This window comes from Sinohyriopsis cumingii, chromosome 12 (assembly GCF_028554795.1).
Source record: "Sinohyriopsis cumingii isolate HCF-2022 chromosome 12, ASM2855479v2, whole genome shotgun sequence".
NCBI lineage: Eukaryota > Metazoa > Mollusca > Bivalvia > Unionida > Unionidae > Sinohyriopsis > Sinohyriopsis cumingii.
Window position 1 is genome coordinate 69,769,644 of NC_142972.1, and position 18,948 is coordinate 69,788,591.

An 18,948-nucleotide genomic window follows, 5' to 3' on the forward strand; every position below is an offset into this window, starting at 1 on the left:
TCCATTTTTCAGGTTTTACCCGTTCAACAGAATCTTAATACACGAACTTCGCTCCTTTTTAAAAAAAGTCAACAATACCTGCTGACTCTCCTCGATCATTGAGTAATTTATAATGATCTTTAACAAACATATTTCTATAAGCTCCAGGTATTTGCTGAGGAGGTTGTGTTTTTTGTTGTCGTTCTACTGAAACTCCTCAACTTCGAATATCGAACAAACTTCTATCCCAAATTTCAATTTTACGCTTAAAAACCCCCATAAACCGAAGCTTAATTTAAAACTAGGCATGTGGCCTCGCTTTCAATGCTTTGCCGACGGAGACTGACACGACAATCTCCTACAAGTGAAATTCACTCAATGACAAAAGCTGGAGTTTTAGTTCTTGTACAGAGATTAAAAATTTCCGTAGGTGCTAAGGATGAGCATAATGGTTTCAGTATAAGAGATGGAGGTGTTAATACAACTATATTAGTTATAGAAATATCTAAGAAACAAACTAGACAATGCTCCATACATTTCTGAAACGAAGACCTTGAACTGTGAACAATATTAAATATACCGAGTATTTATTTATACGTTGTAGGGTATCATTCGTATTTTTAAAGGACTTGTATTAAAGTTAAAAAAGTATCTCATTCTTCCGATGTTTCTTGTGAAGAACACTATATTTCTGTATGAACATCTCTCTCTCTCTCTCCACAATTGCAGGTACATTTGCAATATCGTCAGTAAACCTAATACTTATATGAACGGAAAAATTGGGGAGGATGTACAAAGGGGTTTCGGTGTTAAGGGGTTCCACTGTGCATAGATATTAGCATATCTATGTCTATGTATAGATTATCCCATTTTGATGAGATTGAAAGATCTCTGATCCCCAATGAGATTGTTATGAAACGAGAAGAAATGAAATAAGAATAAAAGAAACTAAATGAGAATAAATGAAAAAATAAATAAATAGACAAATAAATAATAAATAAATAAATGAATTATAAATAAATAAAGCACGTAAATAAATAGATATTTAAATAAATAATATATCAATAATAAATAAAAAAATTTAAACTAAATAACAAATACATAATACATTAAACATTTATAAATTTATCATAAATAAATAGATAATAAACAGTTTTCAGATAATGATTAATAATTAATGCATACTAAATAATAAATAAATAAATAAATCAACGTTGTGTTTTTATTTCTTGTTGTTTAACGTTTCTAAGTATAATAAAATAATAAATTCTGCTGTCGTTGTTTGAAAATAAGTTGTTTATTGTTATTATTAATATGTGACCTACGCATCAAAAGTACAATATAGTTCCACTGGGGATTGAACCCAGGACCTTCTGCGTGTAAAGCAGACGTGATAACCACTACACCATGGAACTCCTTGCTTTAATGCTCTCATGGGATGGTAAATATATATTGGTAAATCCTAATAAGACCAGATTCAGAATACCTTAAAATAATGCCCTCGGGTTATTTCGCAAATTCTCGAACTTCCAAAACGATGCGTTCACTGGTAAGAGAACAACCAAAATGTCAGAACTTAGCCTGGAGGATTTACATTGTTTAAAACGTCAAAGAATTAAAAGAAAACTTCAATCTGTTTAGCGTCAGCAGACAAATGGTTATGATAGTGTCGCGTACGTACACCCTAATTTGCAGGAAAAGTATGCATCACAGTTGTAAAAAAGAATGATTTTATTTTAAATTAAAACAATAAAAAAAATTGAATAAATTGACTTTAAATTAAACGAGCAAAGCTATAGAATATTGTAGTTTTTTTAAAATTAACTACCAATACAATAGAATAATGTTATACCGAAACTATCCAATAATGTTAAGTTAATTAAAATACCAAAAAACAATTGAAAACTGTTTTAAAATTTAAATATCAAAACTAGAGTAAAAAAATTTTTAAAAAAAAATAAAATTGTTTAGATAATTGTCAGACTTAGATCCAGGATACTGAAAATCGGTTTATGTAGACATTTTCAGGGTTTTGAAACTAACATTATTACATTGGAGACTAGTAGATATCACTACAGACGAAAGTTGGTCTTAGTCCAATGGGACAAAGGGGAAATTGGATATTAATTTAAGTTCAACAGAAAGGGTGGGAGGTGAGGTCTGCTGTCTTCTGAATTTGCAAGAAGTGTTTTTTTTTTCCACTGTATTTAGTTAAAGTTTATTTAAATTCCATACCTAAAACATTGCTTTGATAGCAAAACTGTCTATACCTCTAAACATGCATTAATAGCTAAATTGTATATGCCACTAAACACGCTTGATAGATAAACTGTATATACCTCTAAAAGATGATTTGATACATATTACTAAAACTTCGAAGAGCTTGTTTAATTGGCTTGGTGCAAAAGAAGATAAAATACATTCTTAAAATCTTTTTTTAGTACAAAATCAATTTCAATGAGATATTTTTATTTTGCTTGTCTATGTATGTTATTTTTTATAAATCTATTGGGGGAAATAACATTGACGCCCGCAAAAAGGGTAAATTGCCCCCACCCGCTGGATTTCATCGCGAAAGATGATTTGGCTTACATCCGTAAAACTTAATTGCTGATCACTATAAGTTTGCCTCCTCACCCAAAAAATAATTCTGCGATCGCCCTTGCATGAATATTATTGTTATTATTTATTATTATTATTATTATTATTATGATTATTATTATTATTTTGAATGCTCATATTTTTTATCAACATTAAAGTACATGTACACGATTTCATGATATTATTCAGACTTTCCAACTCCGATCTCCACTTCCAAGTAAATATATAGAACATTCATCAAGCAGTGATAGTCCCGTTTTGAGTTTTAGCGTCCGATATCAGGAGCGGCAACTTGTCCGTAAAGGGTATTGTGAAAGGGGTCCATTGTAAATTCAGATTTGTTAAATTTCTCATTAAAGAGTAGCAAAATCCAAAGCTACTACAACTTTCTAACATCAAATGTAAATACGTCACTGCATTACAGTTGAAAATTTTATCAAGGCAATCACACGCATTTTCTTCTGACTGGTTTCGTCTCAGGTACCGTTATACACATCTTCTGTATGATAAACTTAAAATAGTGTCTCCGTCTGCAGGCGATGTTTGTCGGAAAGCGGACAAGGAAATAGCCAAGATATATTTGAAGAAATGAAACAATTATAAAACATTTTTACATTATATTTTAAGTTATCAAACTCACAATAAACACAACATCGATCAGTTAGGAAATTTGTTCATAAAATTGTTCAATTTTGGTGTTATTTGCCTCATTTTCTAACAGTCATACAATTTCACAGCCTGGAGCTCAAAATACAAACTCTACCTAGCCTAGTACCTTAGCGTCCTATGATGCTCCGATAAGGCAATTTCAGTACAACTCTACGGGAAAATGATATTTATTTTCAATGGAATTTTCACGTAATAGTTTGTATGACGTATATTTATTTGTCTGTATTGGACGTGTAAGGCATGAGTTTATCTTGAGTTTCCCAACACTATTGAAATATATGCATGAAATATTAATAGAAATACAACAAGCCGTTATATGCAGCGGCTTTTCTTTTTTAATTTAGTTATGATATTGATAGCGTGCTACCTTGGCCTCCCATAATGTTCCGCTCACGAGGCCAGGCACGCACAGATGAATGGCTGATAAAAGTGGAAAAATTCAAGATGGCGAAAGTAACACGTAAAAGTGTTGGCAATAAAGGAATAACATTGAGACGGTTATTTCCAGCTATATCGCCACCAGCTTTTTCGTTGTATTAGTCACAACTATATCAGTTAAAGTAATACTGAGTGTTTGATGAGTCGCTATGGAGTACTGTCATTTTTAGCCATTATGTGTGAGTTGATGGGGAATTGGTATGGTGAGAAATTCCGGAAATATATGGATGTACTTTTTACGCGCCTATGTGTGAAGAACAGAAGCCTTATTTAAATGAAAGTTTCGTGGATTATGTCTTACCTTTATTTTACATAATGTTTCAATATTTTCTAATTTACCGAATGTTTTGGTCATGAAGCATTCTTGCATTTTGAAATGCAATAATAGAACAGATAATGGGGTCGGCCTGGGTAGGATTTGGTTGGTAATGACGCAGATACCCATTTATGGAATGCAATTTTTGGAGCTTTACACTTTTGGCGTTTCTATCTATCCTGCTTAGAATATTAATAATTTGCTATTTACGATATGATAGCCACGACTGGGAATCTGTATATGTCAAATATTAATATTGGTTCTATTTGAAAAATATGCTCAGAAAATAGATTTATATCTGAAATCGCTGAATAATTTGACATAGGAATCATTAGATTTATGAAGCGTTTACTTAAGCAACGTTATCATGAAAAGGTGTGCTCTCTTCTAAGGTAGATGCTAGGTTTTCCTGGTCGCTGTTAAACATTGACGATCTAAAGAGATTTTTTTCCTCACATAACTCATCTCGGATATCAAAAATATTTTCCTTTCTAATTTAGTCAGGCATTTATGAGATATTTGCCTCAGATTATAGATTACTTGTTGTAAAGCATTATTAACAATTTTAACCTTCTTTTTAATTGTACATTGAAATGTGTAACTGGTCAAATATGAAGGAACCTTACAGTTGCCTATGACCTATCAGAACTGCTGCTGTAAGTGTGACATTAAAAGACTGTTTCACAATGGTACTCGTGCAGCTCTAAGAATTTTTAAAGACGTACAACTAGTATCTAACGCTCAGTTTACTGGCTTGGATGTGGCCTACTGCTGTTAGAATATCGAGCTTGTCGTTTTGGAGCTATTGCTAAACACACACACACAAAACACACAGACACACACACATATACATCATACATACATATATATATATATATATATATATATATATATATATATATATATATATATATATATATATATATATATATATATATATATATATATGATGCCTGTCAATGAATCATTCCTGACAAATTGATTATTTTATCGTCATAGTGATTTTGAAGTTTCAGTTTAAGATTATCTAAATCAATTTAGATTAATCAATTGCACAGTTTGAAGGTGAGATAATTCACCTGTTTAAACAGATTGGCTTCCATTGTGTTATGATGCAGTGCAAAAGATTCGAAGAAAGTAATCTCTAAAAATGTTTGCGAATCAGCGACAGGAGAAAATCTCAGTGACCATAGGGACCACAAGTTATTAATTGATGAACACCAAAAGCACACATAAATTAATACTGTACATGTATGCGTTAATACATTTTGCTTTCATAACCATTGTATTTAGCGTTATTTGAGAATACAGTACATGGTGTCGATCATGCGTTATAGAATGTATGTATGTATGTATGTATGTATGTATGTATGTGTGTGTGAATGTATGTATGTATGTATGTATGTATGTATGTATGTATGTATGTATGTAAACACCATCTATATCCTAATATACCATAATATATATCAAGATTTTGTGCCTACTTTTAGCGATAAATACAGACATATTTAGTGTGCGCTTTGGAGTCAGTATAATGTATAGCAGCAGAGAGGGTGAACAGACCACTTAGGGGAATGGTCACCCTTGTGTTTGACCAAAAAAAATAGTGACCACTCATAGAGGTCAATTACCACGTCTACGATTATTGTTTGTCCCAAACAGAACCGTAGACGCCCCTCTCTGCTGCTATCAATATTGGGAATCATCATCTGAATCATGGGAATCTTCATCTGTTTCATCTTCATCTGAATCTTCGGAATTTGTTCTATGTTTCAAGTAATATTCAAGTTCTGATGGTGGTTTTTCTAGTTTTGGATTTATGTTCTTTCTTTTTCTGTAATAGTTCATCAAACTTCTGTATTCCTCTTCTGCTGATATTAATTAAATTATTATGTTATTATAAAAATGGTACATCCAGAATCTCATACTGCAAGAACAGCACGAGAACGATTAGAAGCAATTAAAAAATTTCTTCCTGTCAAAGACTCATTTAGAAAAAATCTACAAGCGCAGCAAGAAGCAAAAGTTGAGTATGAAGAGGACACTAAAAAACTGTTTAAGCCCGTCACTGCAGCTACTAAGAAAGTTAGAACTGTCATCAAAGAAGATCTTCTTCCGGTATCAAAACAAGCTGCAGCGCTGACTGAACAGACAATGGAGATTTTACGAAATCTTCCAACTAATATAGCTGCAGCTCAGCCTCCACGTGTTGATGAGGAAATACGTGAAGGTATTGAAGAACTTCGTACTGAAGTCGCCGATGTGAGAAAAAAACTTGCATCTGAACCCAAATCAGCAGAGGAGAGCTTAAGATTAATTGCAAGATTTAACGAAGGAGTTGTTGAGGAAATTAGAAACACTGAAAGAGAGAGATTACCTGAGTTGATATCAAAAAATATATCTAATAAATCTATTTTTTTAAAACCCTTTTATGGAAAAACAAATGATGATGATTTCATTAAATGGATATATCGCGTATATTACAATAAAAAACAAGCTAGAGGTCAAGAATTTAAAAGACTTAAAGAAGAAGTAGAAAGATTTAGAGGGGGACGGGAACAACCAAAACAAGGAGAGTCCTCCCAGTATCAGCTTCCTCCACCTCTGCAACAAATAGAACAACAACAACAATCTTCTTCGCCACAGCAAAGGTTGATGTCGGAAATTAAAAAGGCTAAAGAGTCACTTAAATCACCCTCCTCGAAGAAAATTCCTGCACCGAAAATGACATTTACACCGACAGGTTCACCACATGGATTTCGAGAAGGTTCACCCCCGGACACCACTGAAGTACTTACTCCGGTAATGCAACCACCAGTATTTAAAACACCTCAAGATGAACCTAAAACAGGACGTGGTTTATGTCCTGATAATATCATCAATGACGTGTCACGGTTAGAGGTTCTCATAGGAGGAAAACGTGCTGGAAATAATTCACCAGAAATAACCAATGAAGCAGCTGATATTTGTCGGCGACTATTTCAAGGTGGTATCATGGATATTGGCGTTTACCGAGAACTTATTGATGAGCTCGTTGATGACTAGTTGTTAGATAAATGGTAAATAAAATAAGATGATTGTGCATGATAATCATCGTAAACCCACACAGGTTAGAGCGGTAAACTCACGATTACCAATCTATGAAGCAATTCACGGAGATGGACTTGGTGATGTCATTCGAGGATTATTCACGAGGATAGCTCCCAAAGTAGCACCCGTCGCAAAACAATTATCGATGAAGGCTATTGATATTGTTCGTGATAAAACTCCTGGTGCAATTGTCAATGTTGCTGGTAAGGCGTTCTCGGCGATCAAAGAAAGATTATCACGATTATTGCGACGAAAACAACAATCACCGGTGAAACTGGCAAGTACTGAGGTGATGCCGGCAGATGTCAGTAAAATAATAAATCAAGCTGCAAATCAAAAACTAGCGGCGTTAGCAGATCAAGGACTCGGTGAATCTGGAAATAATATCTCAAGTTTGATATCAGGAAGTGGAACTTTCCGAGGTGGAACTTTCCGGCGGCGGTGATCAACGTGTTAGACGAAAAATAATTATAATAAAATGTTCAAGCGCGTATCCGACACAGCATTTGACATGGAAGCACCCGTCCTTAAGGATGAATCTGTACGTGATTATCAATTTTATTCCTATGACGCAAAACAACCAGATCAACGTGGAAGAATTGAACTACAAGTTCATGACACAAGTAGATACTTTTTACCCGCTGATGCCTTTCTTGAGGTAGAAGGTACAATTATAAAAACGGATGATACTAATTACTTAGATCCAGTAAAAATTGGTTTTGTCAACAACGGGATCATAGCATTATTTAGTGGCGCCACATACATGATTGATGGAAAAAATATTGAATCAATTCAGAATGATGTCGACGTTGCTACAACAATAATTGGTCTGGCGAGATATTCTGATGATTATACAAGATCAGCAGGTCCCACAATGATGTTTGTGAAAGATAACACCAATAACCCTGAAAGTGATCCGTATAATATAAGACGACCAAGAAATGAAACCGATACCGCTGATGCTCTTGTGTGGCCAGTAGTTCATGGTTCTAATGAAAATTTCAACTTGGGATTTGCAGCACGTAGAAATATGTTGCTAGGAGGCAATAGAGGTTTTTCATGTACAATTCCACTATCGCATATTTTTGGATTTTGCAGGAATGTTAAAAAGGTTATTTTTGGAGCTAGACACACGGTTGTTCTTGTAAGAAAGAACGATGATAATGATGCTCTGTGGAGACCCGTTGGTGATGCTGGTAAAGTAATATTATCAAAACTTTCATTGTGGATGCCGGTAATGACTCCAACGATCGCAGAAGAACAGCGATTAATTTCTTTCATGGATGCAGGTGGTAAATCCTTGTTGTCATGGTTAACAACAAGTACGGATAGCATGCAAACTGACGTTAACGGTCAGTTTACATGGCATATAGCATCACAACAAGGTGTTTCTGCACCACGGCATATTTTTATTGCGTTTCAGAACCGTGATCGTTTAAACTCACAAATTCACTCTCATATGATATTTGACCAACTAGGTCTCACAGATATTTCTTTACGGATAAACGGACAACAGGAACCAACAGAAAATGTACAACTAAATTATGCATTAAATCACATAGGACGTGCATATCATCGTTTGATGTCATTTATGGGACGTGATCAAAATGTTGATACCGGGTTGCAAATATCACAACTAGATTTTAAAAAATTGTATCCGATTTATTATTTTTCATTAGAACATCTTGATCTATCAAAACAATCTGTCGTTGATATACATCTCAAAGCAACATTAAATACTGCTGGTGTTGATTACAGAGCGATCGCGGTCATACTTAGCGACAAGGCCATGTTACTTGAAGGTGGCAGTGGTCGAATGAGGGTCGTTGATGCACCGGTGGAAAATCTTTAATCGTGCTATTTAGAAAAACATATTTTATATAAAAATGTCGTATGGTCATGTTAATGTTACTCTGACCCCGGGTCAGGTAAAAAAGCTTCAATCAAAAACCGCCAACAAATGCGGAACTAAAATATCACTAAAACGAGATCATATTAGTGGTGGTCCAAACAAATTATCGTTGACAAATAATCAGATTAAACATTTCAATAAAGCCCTAGAATCAAAAACCGGAGTTCAATTCCATCTTTCTCCGAGCGCCATCAAGGACATGGTTAAAACGGGTGGTATATTTCCACTACTTGCGGCCATTCCGGCATTAATAGCTGCAGCTGCTCCAGCCGTAGCAAAAGCGGCCGTGTTAGGTGCTGTTGGAACAGCCGCTGGAATGGCACTAAAGAAACCAACAGGGCAGGGATACAAAAAAAAGGGACGCGGTCTAAGATTACCGGGATCTCGTTGGGGGAGAGGCCTAAGGCTTCCAGGATCATTTCGTTAGATGCTCCAGCATCAAATTTTGATTTACTTGATGCTGCTAAAAAATTAAAAATATCCGCCTTTAGAGGTGTTTTTATGCGAGATCAATTACCGAAACAACCAAACAAACTAGAAACAGGTATTATTAATCTTGACAAACGTTCCGGACCCGGTACTCATTGGGTATCATACGCGGTTGATCCGCGTGGAATTGTTTATTTTGATTCGTACGGGTTAGCTCCACCTGTTGAATTTATCAAGTATGTCGCACCACTCCACGCAACAACTAGAGGTTCCAAAGTTTGGTATTCAACGCTACCCACACAAACAATGACAGATCCGCCAATATGCGGCCGTGAAGTAATTAATGTACTCGATGCTATATCAAAATCATCCAGGCCACCACATAAAGTCGTGCACGATTATACAAGCAACCGATATGTTGCGCGTAAAGCATTTTAAACAACGGATCTTATTATAATGGTTGATATTTACGGAAGATCTTCTTCACGCGTTAAGAAAAAGCTCGGCGACGTTGATCTGTCGAAGTATGTGACTAAGGATGACCTCGCTGATATCATGAACCTGGCTGGAGTTGACCCAGATGAAGTTGTTATTTTTCAAGATCGATATGGTAAACTAAAAACCAGCAATATCAAATGGAATGATATAGTCCGGCGAGTACTCGGTGCAGTTACAGATAATATTCCCGTGTTTACTGACGGTGGTAGAATCAGAGATTCAAGTATGTCACTTAAAACCATCAGAGATGAAATTGCAAAAAGTGTTGCTAATCGCGTGAGAAACACCGGTGACACAATGATGGGTGAACTTAGCATGAACGGGAACAAAATAGTAGTTTTAAGAGATCCAACATCTGACGAAGACGCAGCAACAAAAAAATACGTCGACACCGTAGACGGTAAATTATCCACGTTACGGGCTGAGTATGACGTTCACGCAGGAACTTTTGGAAGATTTCGAAGAAATTTTCAAAAAACCGATGATACCATAGATAAATTCTTCGGTACTCCACGCGCCATTGACATGAAACTCGTTGATATCAAAAATAACCTAGACACGATCAAACAAAGACAGCAAGACGTCGTAGCGGGAATTCCTGAGATTGTCAGTAAAACCAATTTGATTAAAATTCCAGCTGGAATAACTCCCGGGCATATCACAAACATCGTATGCACGGTATCATCGGGATTTGCAACATGGTCGCAGCAAAATAATACTATCAAATATACCGCAACAGTCACTGGCGTGTACAGGTTGTCTGTGTTTAGTGCTGCAAAATTTGAAATATTTACAACGTTTCCATGGCGTCATTCCACCGACAGGTTTTCCGGGGTTGTATCTGTTATATTAAATATCGGAACTGAAGAAATATTTATTCTGGAAGCAGCTGATAAGAAATTAACCGCAACATCCTTCTGGTGGTGTTTGGAATTTGTAGCTGAAACACCTCAATTGGTTACGGCATAAAAATATATATGGACGGTGCACAATACAGATACAATCAAGCGCGTGAATGGCAAGCTGCGCTAAAAGATCAAGTTGATCAATATACAGTAAAAGTAAAAAAATATCGACGACGATTGGTTATCGTTGATGTGATTGTTTATTCAGTATCCGCTGTTGTTGCTGGAACCGGTGTAATATTATCAGCGTTGACAACGATGGCACCAGTAGCTGTAACTATCTGTATTTCAGCAGCAACAACTATTGCAGGTGTGCTTGGTATCATCACAAAAAAAATATGTACCTGTACGAACGAAAAATTATCCGATTACAAAATAAAATTACATACAGCGACGGTAGCATACTCGAAATTATCCTCGTTGTTATCAGCGAGTCTCAGTGATGGAATTATATCTGATTTCGAATTTTCAATGATGACCAAAATATACGATGAAGGTATTAAAGATACAAGTATCAATAATGACAGAATTACTCCAGCAGATCGTGACCAACACAACTCCGCCAAAGATAACGATGATCTCGGTAAGTTCAACTAATCCTGAATTTAGTGTTAATTTTCCTATTGCAATTCCAGTAAAAGAAATAGCACTAGCACAATTACGAGTATATTACAGCTGGCCAAATATCAGATCAAAATCATTTAATGGTACACCAGCAAATAATTCGCTCGTATTTACTAACAAGAACAAACCCGATGGAACACCTGACTGGGTTGTTGTTGGAATACCAACCGGCAGTTACCAGATTGAAGAGATCGGTGAGGAATTTGCGCGTAGAATAAAATCAATAACGGGAAAGGAATCAAAAATATCAATAAACGTTCATGAGCCGACGTTGTCCTCGACGGTTGAAATAAACTCGCCTGATTATGCCGTTGATATTTATCAATCTTCAATCAGATCCGTGCTAGGATGGCCTGAAATATCACCACCGATAACACCGATACCACCAGAACCGAAAAAGTCTGATTATGTCACGGATAGACAATTATATCATCAAATTTATCCATCATACGAGGTGTTACTAAGTATTTTAAAAAGTAAATCGATGCTTGGCGAGTTTTACTTTCGCGAAGATATTGAGACATGGTCTTTTATAAATCAGGGGGAGTGGGGATATGATGTGAGGTTTGATCGGAGTGATATTATTGCATATTTTCAGGAAATCAATCAAGAGTGTAAAAAACAACTAGATCAACTAAATCAATATTTTAACGAACATATTTTTGACATATCAGCGTCATCGCGTGAAAAAATCATCACGCGTGTGGAAAGATTAAATCGGCTTATATCAGACATGGAATATTTTAATAACCGAATAGTTCAGGCGATGGTTAGTCTTTTAAAATCACATAAAAATTCTGATGCAAAGGCATGGTTAGAAAAATATAAAATAACAGAAGCCGATGTACCAAATTATAAATTTCCCGGGTATAGTGTAACCGAGTTAAGAAAATCTTTCAGTGATGTCATTGATGAGTTTTTTCCTAAAATACTCGATGCATGGAGAAAATTAATTCCGCCTTCAACTGTTCTCAGATATGATAATGATCCACACGGCGGTGGAAGGCACGTATCCCCGCGGATCGTTAATATAACACCGACGGTCGCGGTCAATCTGGTTTGTGACGTAATCGATGGCATCTATCAAATAGATCTCGGAAGATCAAATCAGGCTCAGCAAGGATACATCCTGTACACGTTCACACCACAGGTTCCCCCTGGAAATTTAATCGTGCAAGAACCAACTAATCCCGTGTATTTGCGGTGTCACAATAATATGTTAACACGAATCAATTTTAAACTCACAGACCACCTTAATCGCTTGATTGACATACGTGAAGAAGAGCTTGTAATAAATCTGTATGTGAAATCTTAAGGATTTCTGTCGTAAGGACTTCCGTCGTAAAGACTTCCGTCTTAAGGATTTCTGTCTAAGGACATTTGTCGTAGATCTTCAGAATCAAATTCGATCAACTTAAAAAAATATTTTATTATTACTGGCACAAATTTGTGTTTGGTACAAATTAATCGGCCCAGGCAACTAAAAAAGCTAGTCGATGAAAGTAAAATTAAAATTTCTATCACAAAAAAAATAATATTTATTAATTTTCCTGATTTTTACTGAAATTGTACAAATTACTTGATTTTGACTACCAACTACCCCCTCAGAAACATAAAAATGCACGAACTACTTGATTTTGACTACCAACTACCCCGTCAGAAACATAAAAATGCACGAACTACTTGATTTTGACTACCAACTACCCCGTCAAAATCAAGAAAGTTCTAACCTTGTCAAATTGTTCCTAACAAATTTTATTTATTATAAATTAATTTCATTTATTAATAATATTATTTTTACTGAGATTTTTATTTTATTTTTACTAAAATACAACGAAATTGCTCAATTTTCCTGATTTTGACTACCAACTACCCCGTCAGAAATCAAGTAATTTGTGCATTTTTCTTTGATTTTGACTACCAACTACCCCGTCAAAATCAAGTAGTTCGTGCATTTTTCTTGATTTTAGTAAAAAAAAAATAAATTAATTCAGTAAAAATAATATTATTAATAAATAAAATTTATGATAAATAAAATTTATTAGGAACAAATTTGACAAGGTTAGAACTTTCTTGATTTTGACTACCAATACACGTGGTCAGCGTTGACTTGGACCCCAGTTACCAAAACTTTCATTTTCATTATCATCAGTAACGAGGTTACTCTGGATCGTTTCACCAGTAACGAAGTTACCTTGGATCGTTTCACCAGTAACGAAGTTACCTTGGATCGTTTCACCAGTAACGGGGTTACCTTGGATCGTTTCACGATCTAACATAATTTTTCTTAATAGTCTTATGCGAGTACTAATCGTTTTCTTTGCCTCATACTCGTGGGATAATAACGACTTAATTCTTTCTACGGCGGTAGAAAGAGGAACGAACTCCTTCACATGATCATCTTCTACGGTAGCTAGCGACTGAAACATTGCCGATTGAATCCGTTTCGTGAGCCTGTATTCAGATGATAGTGTGTGTGTCCCCATGGTTTTACGTTCTTGTAAAATCTCAAAGTCAGAAACTATTTTTTCAGGATTAAGTTCATCAGATATATTAATTCCATCTTTTTTTAATTTTTTAATAGCGACAATTACATCATTGATATTTTCATGGTTCATTATATAATATATAAATCTTTAAAATAAAAAAAATATCCCTAGAACACCTATCGAGTGTATTAGCGAGTTCGTCGGGATGTTTCAGGGACAGCACAACATATACAATGAATGAAGAGCCCCTATCGAGTGTATTAGCGAGCTCAGATTATGAATGAAGTACAAACATATAACTTAACTAAGGAAATGGATATATACAATGAAATGGTTATATACAATGAATGAAGAGCCCCTATCGAGTGTATTAGCGAGCTCAGATTATGCTTGGACGGCACAAACATATAACTTAACTAAGGAAATGGATATATACAATGAAATGGTTATATACAATGAATGAAGAGCCCCTATCGAGTGTATTAGCGAGCTCAGATTATGCTTGGACGGCACAAACATATAACTTAACTAAGGAAATGGATATATACAATGAAATGGATATATACAATGAAATGGTTATATACAATGAATGAAGAGCCCCTATCGAGTGTATTAGCGAGCTCAGATTATGAATGAAGTACAAACATATAACTTAACTAAGGAAATGGATATATACAATGAAATGAATGATATACAATGAAATGGTTATATACAATGAATGAAGAGCCCCTATCGAGTGTATTAGCGAGCTCAGATTATGAATGAAGTACAAACATATAACTTAACTAAGGACAGTACAAACATATACGCTCAGCAAAATCACACCACAATAATTAATCCAGTGGGTGATACGAAAATATGTATCAACCACAAGTCAATATTGTGGTTTGTGAATTTGCTGAGCGGAGGGGTTCTTGCGGTTCCCCCCACTATTATAAAAATCGCAATTTATGCGCACCACCGACAAATTGTCAGCCATGGGGGTTTGATCCTGGACCGCGAGCGCCACAGTCCAATACCATACTGATCGAGCTATCAAACATTGTTACGAACATATGTTTCGGAAGTTAATATATAGCTAAGGAACCAATATTTACACTAAACAGCGGTTTCTGAATAATAACGGTTTCTGTATTTAACAGTTTCTGTATTTGTAGCGGTTTCTGAATAATAACAGTTTCTGTATTTGTAGCGGTTTCTGAATAATAACAGTTTCTGTATTTATAACAGTTTCTGAATAATAGTTTCTGTATTTATAACAGTTTCTGAATAATAGTTTCTGTATTTGTAGCTGGTTTCCTAAGCAGACCGAAAATCAATAATAACAGTAGCATTAATGCACCAGTCAAAGAACTTTCCAGAATTGTAAGTTCAGTGAACACACAACTGCAGGTCAATTACAATGAGTAACGGTTTCTGTTTCACACACAGCTTCCTACGGATCAATAATATTATCATGTGTTGTATGATGGGGAAATATTTAAAAACCATAAATAATACTTATGAGTCTAATGAGTTAGGTTCGTCGGCACAATACGATGTAATTAGTTAAACTGACTAATTACAATCATAAAAAACCAACCATCTACGAAGAAAACTATATATTACAAAGTAATCTCCCTTATGTAATCAAAAATTCAGTAGTGTATGGAGGACCTACTGTGACATAAATTAAAAAAATTAATTCAATGTGGTGATGATAGTTAATAATGTGGTGATGATAGTTAATAATGTGGTGATGATAGTTATTGATACTGAAATGTAATTTTCTGCTTATATTTTTTCGAGAGAGCAGATCTGGTTATATTATCTGCTACTTTTTGTACTGAACGCGAGTTAATATCAAAATATGTCGCAGCTGAACGCATCGAACGAAACATAATTATTTTACCGGTTTCTATGTTTGTAGAAATTACCGCCCTCTTTCCGATTGTCTTACATCTTCCTGTATTACCGCGTGTATTATTCTCGCTGTGAGAGATAGCTTGTAAATTGGATAAATTATTGTTTTGAGTGTCCCCGTCAATATGATCAATAACAAGACCATCATTGATCACTCCGAAGAAACATTCATACGTAAATCTATGACATAGATAATGTTTTTTCCCAACTGTAAATCTAAGATAACCAACATTATTAATACAGCCAACTTGTCTCTTCAACTTGCGGTGTCTGATGATACCATTAATATTTGATTCATAGTTTGTTATGACAGGATGTGGGACAAATATATTTTGCTCCATTATAATAATATTATATGTTTAAATCATTGTTTGTCTGAAATCTTGATATATAATCCTTCACGGATTTTATAGCGTTTTCACCGCTATTATTTTTTTTGTCATAATATCTTTTAAGCTCTCTGAACCGTTTCCCGCCACACTTTCCACATAATTCTGTCTTTCCTCGTACTCCAATACCACACCGTAGACATGGTATTGGTCCTAGACTTCCTCGTCGTATGTTTTGTGAGTGCATCCAACAAAATTCCTTTCTACAGGATTTGTTGCATCGATTTACTGAGCCGATCATCAACCATCTACATTGGGACATTGTATATATATATATAATTTTCTTTATTTAAATATTTGTTTTAATTATATGAACGAGTTTGAGAGATTATCCCAAACTAGGCCTGTTAAGTATAAATTCAACCTTGACAGATTATCTTCTGACTTGCCAGTACGAGATCTGGTTGATCCGAAAAATAAAAGTTTGGTCTCGAAAATTCATGACGCTAAGAAAGAATTTTACACGGATGGTGCATCTCATACATGGTCAACGTTCAAGATTATACGCAACACTGTCACGGACGCTACAATGAACGACAAGCGAGCGGCAACTATCATTAACTACATCGCTGAATACGAGGGCAATCAAAAATATTTCTTCAGAGTAAAATTTATTGTATTAACAGAAACAGATAGTTGGATTATCCGTGACAAATATGATCCTGTCCTTGGTAATAATAAAACTATCATATTAAGTAAAAATTCCAGACCGGGTCTATTGACTGGTATTGATAAACCGTATTATGAACGAGCATATCCTGTAACAGCAGTTATTTATGGAATCTATGAGATAAATAAAAAACCTAACGTTGATAAACTAGCACCGATGAAATTTTCAAGGTTAAATTGTGTAGCTGAACGAGTAATAGAACACTTTACAAACGCGATGCGTGGAAATGGATTAACTGATTTAAGGCGTGAAAAAATAAACTCGTGGGCTGATTCAGTTAAGGATACTGGTGCTACAATAAAAGATGGTGCTGAGTTAGGAAAAATATTAAAATTTCCAATAACTGTGGCGACAATAACGGGAGAAGTACTGTACCAGTCGAAATATAAATCGAAGGGAGCTCCAATAAATATTATCGATCATAACGCGCACGCATGGACCTACGCGGTAACAATATTTCCACGTGATCGAACTGTTAGATTTTACCCCACAGAATTATCTGTGGCAGATATGAGTATGTTTGATTTTATCAACGAAATAAGTAAAACCGATCCTGTATCGGTATGGTTATTCAAAAGTAATGAGGAGGGTGAATTTGATCAGTTTGTCAAACCGAACGGTGAAATATATCGCACAGAATCCCTCCATGACGAGATGAAAAATCTTGCGACGTTTTTACAGTGCAAGCACGCGGAAAATACTGACAAATTACTAACTAATTGTTTTACCGTTCCATCTGTTGCGGCTCATTTCGCCAGAGAACGAAATTCATGGAAACCAACACGATTTGATTTACTCGAGGACGTACGCGCAAGTTGCGTCGAATATGGACATGGCGGATTATGGAATACCAAATACAATTACAATGATGTTATTTCGGTTGATATGGTTGCATGTTATCCAGGAAGTTTTCTGGGATACGGAGATTGTTCTACGTACTTTGAAAGATTTGGTCACCCTACAAACGAGATGACGCGAGTGGCAATTAATGGATCATTACCTGATTTTGATCTGACTGGATTCGCCTGTATTGAGTCGTTCGAGTTTAACGAAAATCTTCACAAGATTTGTTATGTTTGGTTTGGCAGACATTTTTGTGAAAAACGTTGGGCACCTATAGTTTTGTTGCGATATATGCTAGATTGTATGATACTGATATCGTTGGTTGTCAGTGAGGCAATTATATCATATCATGCACAGACCAAAGTTTGGTTGCCCATGTCAGATTCTGAAGTTATCAGCGAGTTTAAGGACGATATTCCTAATAAACTCAAAACCGCAAAAGATCTCGGTAGAAAAATTATAGGTAAATTTACTCAAGGTGGTGCATATGATTATAAAAGACATCACGCACGATTAATTTTAGATGATGCCGAGTACGATTTTATAATCGCTGATACAACGGCGAAAAATACATTTGTAAATCGAGAGAGTGTTTATTTATCCGACGGAACAAAATTAGGTACGATCGTTAGTTACATAAATGACGTATCCCCGCAATATACTCATCTAAGATCTTCCATGTTGGCTTATGTTTCTATAAATTTATTATCGATGATTAATAGATTTCCTGAGACCGCAGTCAGAGTCGCAACGGACTCGTTTTATATTTCAAGTAAATATTTAGAACCTGTTATGAAATTTACAAGTAATGATGAACGATGGGGTTCGTGGAGAATAAAAAAGGAACTATTACACAATTATGTAGAATCAGCAGATGTTCCAGTGAGAGATTTTTATCGTGAGGGTAATAAAATATCAGAAATGTCGAAAGCACCATCGTTGAGTGATCCAATAACCAGATATAAGACAGTATATCTCAATGGACCTGGTGGATGCGGCAAAACAACTCGAACGATTAATGTTTTTAGAAATTCAGATATAATCGTGCTGACACCCACACATAGACTTGCACGTGAGATGAAACAGCGGCAAGTACAATCGTGTACGTATCATAGTTTCTTCCGATGGCGCGGAGATACATGGACTCCTGAACGGATGGGAGAAAAATATATACCTAAAATAATTATTTGGGAT

General features: G+C 35.3%; 1 non-coding gene across 1 annotated transcript; it reads right to left on the reverse strand.

The window, feature by feature from the left end:
• Positions 1 to 1,321: 1,321 nt before the first annotated feature.
• On the reverse strand, positions 1,322 to 1,394 carry Trnav-uac (transfer RNA valine (anticodon UAC)). Its single transcript has one exon. It is a non-coding gene; the product is annotated as a tRNA-Val (tRNA).
• Between the last annotated feature and the right edge of the window lie 17,554 nt (positions 1,395 to 18,948).